This window comes from Crocuta crocuta, unplaced genomic scaffold (assembly GCF_008692635.1).
Source record: "Crocuta crocuta isolate KB4526 unplaced genomic scaffold, BGI_CrCroc_1.0 scaffold175, whole genome shotgun sequence".
NCBI classification, from domain to species: Eukaryota; Metazoa; Chordata; class Mammalia; order Carnivora; family Hyaenidae; genus Crocuta; species Crocuta crocuta.
In genome coordinates, this window is record NW_027530988.1 from 1,384,827 (window position 1) to 1,388,750 (window position 3,924).

General features: G+C 40.4%; 1 long non-coding RNA gene across 1 annotated transcript; it reads left to right on the plus strand.

Moving 5' to 3' along the window:
- The first annotated feature begins 2,375 nt into the window (after window positions 1-2,375).
- On the plus strand, window positions 2,376-2,901 carry LOC144236616 (uncharacterized). The gene is made up of 2 exons (XR_013336629.1): window positions 2,376-2,489; window positions 2,654-2,901. It is a non-coding gene; the product is annotated as an uncharacterized LOC144236616 (long non-coding RNA).
- Window positions 2,902-3,924: the final 1,023 nt, after the last annotated feature.

Sequence of the window (3,924 nt, forward strand, 5' to 3'; positions counted from 1 at the left end):
CAAATAATGTTGCAAAGCTGGAATAATTAAAAATAGTACTAGCATATATAGAACAAGAGAAACTATGAAGAGAAGAGAAAAACAAATTCGGAATGGGAAATTATTATCCCACAAAGGTAATTTGTATCAAATAGAAAACAATGGATCAGTAGATAATGTTGGGACAATTGACCATCCATTTGAAAAGAAACTGACCCCTAACCTTACTTGCTAGATCAAAGTAATCCCAAGAGGTAGACAGAAAATATTAAAATTTAGACATAATAGAAAATTTCAAGACTTTTAAAAAACAATCTTGGCATGAATTGCCAAAAGACTTCCTAAGCATGACTCAAATTTCAAATTTCAGGCAAAATAGTAAACAATAAATAAGAGCCCATCAAAGCAAACATTTCTACGCGGCAGAAACACCATTAAAAAGCCGAATTCAAATGCCAAAATGGAAACAAAAGACTCAAAAACAGAAAAAATGTAACTTTAAAATATAAAAAGCTTTTTAAAATCAGTAAATAGATTAACTCTCTAAAAGAAAATTACACCGACAATAGCTAATATTAATCAAGTTTGCTGTGTTCTAGCAATTATTTGAATTTTATGTAACTGTATAAACATATATGCAATCTATGTCAATACATATGATACAGCAGTTCTAGAAGCAGGTATGCCTCTTCATTCCCCATTATTCAGTTGAGAAAACTAAAGTAACAGAGTTACTGAACAGCTTTTTCAGAAACTCACAGCAAATAAACCATAGACCTGGAGTTTGATTTCTTGTTGCTCTGACTTCAAAAGTAACAAACAAATTTTGAATAGAGTTTTCAGAGTCAGATATGTAAATAGATTTTAAAATTATTTTGAAAATCCCAGCTTCACTAATAAGAGAGTGATTAAAGATGGTACTTTGAATTAGCATTTTTTACTTATTAACTTAAGAAAGATTTTTAAAAAGTTTAGTTATATAGTGTGCTGGAGGGGGAATGGAGAAACAGATGCTGACACATTGTAACTATGTAGATTACTACTGCTTGTTTAAAGGCATGTTGGCAACACTTATGAAATGAAAGAGGCATGGCTATTTTGTCATAGCTTTTATACTTTCAATAATTTTATTGATATACTTGATCATGTTGGCAAATCCCTTTGAGGGAGGAAATTTTATTTCAGCATAATCTGGGATAGTAAAAGACTGGAAATAATCTAAACTTGCAAAAATACAAAACTGCTTAAGTAAAATACGGTTTATCCATGCAATGGTATGCTATGCATATATATGCCAAGGTATATTTTGCATGGGGGAAAAGAAACAAAGCACAGCATGGAGTATATAGGTTTGGCTAAAAACAGTGAATGTGTGTATATCACGGGAATATGCCTGTGTGAATGAACTGTGGTACTGAGGGATAAGTGAGGAAGGAAGACTTACTTTTACTGTATGTTTTTATGTACATAAAAAGTGCTTTGCATAAATAATAGTTACTCTCCCCCAACACACACGCAATGACTTTCTGATCCCTTTGCGGTCTAGAAATGGAGAGGTCTTCCCCCCCCCCACCGCCCATGTTCTGGGTTTTCCTCCCTCCCTCCGAAGATCTATCACGTTTGTGACCCTGAATTTTGGTCACAGCTGGTCCCTGTAGCTAGGCATTAAATTATTTGAAGAAGCTGATTTCTTATATTCCCTATCTCCCGTCAGTGAGGTTTCCAGATGCAGCTATACCCTATTTGATCTCCCTCTTTTTGAGCTCTAGTCCTTTTAAAGTGTCCCCTGCTGAGTCTCTTGCCTATTATAAAGAGAAACACAATCTGTTACACATGGGGCCAACTCTTTTACAGCCTCTGGTACCAGTCTAGCTTTAAAGGTCATTCAAGAAACAACGAAACAATGAAAAGTATAAACAAGAGGGTCATCTTGAGTGGCTCAGTTGGTTAAGGGCTGACTCACAGTTCCTGAGTTCAAGCTCTGAGGTGGGCTCTGTGTTGACAACAGAGAGACTGCTTGAGATTCTCTCTCTCTGCCCCTCCCCAACTTGTGTGCACCCATGGGCATGCTCTCTCTCACTTTCAAAATAAATAAAATAAACATTTAAAAATTTTTTTGAAAAGTGTAAATAAGAGAAGGCTCTTCTGACTGTAACTTTGAACCTCATAGACACTGTGCCCATCAAATACCATGTCTTTTCCGTCAATCTTTTCTTTGTAGGGCAGTGAGGTGGGCACGGTGAGAGTGTGTCTGTGACCAGGAGGTGGCGGTGTTTCCATTCTTCTCATTTCCTGAGTTCTTGAAACTTCAAAAGCATGAAAGTGAGTTTTGATTGGCTGAGCCACTAACAGAAAGGCTCTCTCTGCATCAGAGAACAAGAGCCAAGATCCAGAGACAGCACTTCAGGGAAGGTTTGGAATTGCTACAGACTGTACCAAGACTCAGATCGATGGCAGGATGGAGAATGTGCTGGAATGTGCATTCATAGTTTTGTGGCTTCAGCTTGGCTGTAAGTTGGAGGGTAAGAGGCGAGAGCCACAGGGATACATTTATCCAAAGCGGGGGGAAGAGATCGGGGTTCAGTCTCAGCTCACCCCAGGTTTCTTGACAGAATTTTTCGAAACTGCTGTACCAAAGGCTTTGCGTCGTTTCTGATTTTGTTTTCCTGAACAGGGCTGCGTGGAGAAGACCAGGTGGAGCAGAGTCCTCCGACCCTGAGACTTCAGGAGGGAGACAGTGTCCACCTCAACTGCAGTTACACGGTCAGCTCTTTTAAAGGGCTCCAGTGGCTTAGGCAGGATCCTGGGAAAGGCCCTGAACTCCTCTTCCTCCTGTACTCAGTTAACGAGGAAAAACAGAAAGAAAGATTAAAAGCCACACTATTAAAGAAGGGAAGTTCTCTGCACATCACAGCCTCTAAACCTGAAGATTCAGCCACTTACCTCTGTGCTGTGGAGACACAGTGCTCTCAGGCACCTGCAGTCCGTGCCAAAACCCCGCAGCTGGGGCTCTGGACATCAAAAACATCTCTGTTGTTCTTTGTCCTCGAAGAAGTACCTGCTTAGCACTCATAGCCTCGCCAAGTGGTCCTCTGGAGAAAGAACCAGATGGTACAGATTACTGTTCGTTCTGTCCTGGTATCCTGGACAGTCTCCTTTGTGTGTTCCTGGGTCTGTCTGCTCTTTATAACAACCTGAAGCTTCACTCACATGGACACAGAAGGGACAGCTGTGATATGGATGGCCTTAGTTTCCAGTTATGGGTGACTTGAAAAGAAACTGGCCAGGAATATACACTCTTCCCTGAAATTTAAAAAAAAAAAAAAAGTTTTGTATTCTCTTATAATAATCTGGTCAATCTCTATTAGTGAGCACTTTTTAATGTTTTTAAAGTTTATTTATTTATTGAAAGAGAGAAAAAGTGCATGTGCATGAGCAGGGGAGGGGCAGAGAGAGGGAGGGAGAGAGAATCTCAAGCAGGCTCCTTGCTGTCAGCAGAGTCCAGACAGGGCTCAAACTCGCAGACTCTGAGGTCATGACCCGAGCCGAAATCAAAAGTCAGATGCTCAGCTGACTGAGCCACCCACGTGCCCCGTATCTTTCCCATTTTAATATAGTCTTCTTGAAGCCCACATCTCCACCAGCCACATTTCTACATTTCTCTTCTCCTTAATAACAAAGTTAATGGAAAGAATTGTCTGTACTGACTGTGTCTGAAGAGCCTAAAATTAAGTCCTCCACTAAGAGCAACCTTGGGCAGCACGTAGCCCCAGTTCCAGGAAAAGCCTCAGATTGTTCAAGGTTAAAGCCATCCTCCGACCGCCCTCAGGTCAGCTAATCAAAAAACATTCCTATGGTCTGAGTCAAGGCTGGGAACTGCAGACAGTTGTTTTATACAAAGTAGCCAATTTCTCACCACTTGCCTGAACCCCATGTGGGCCCTTT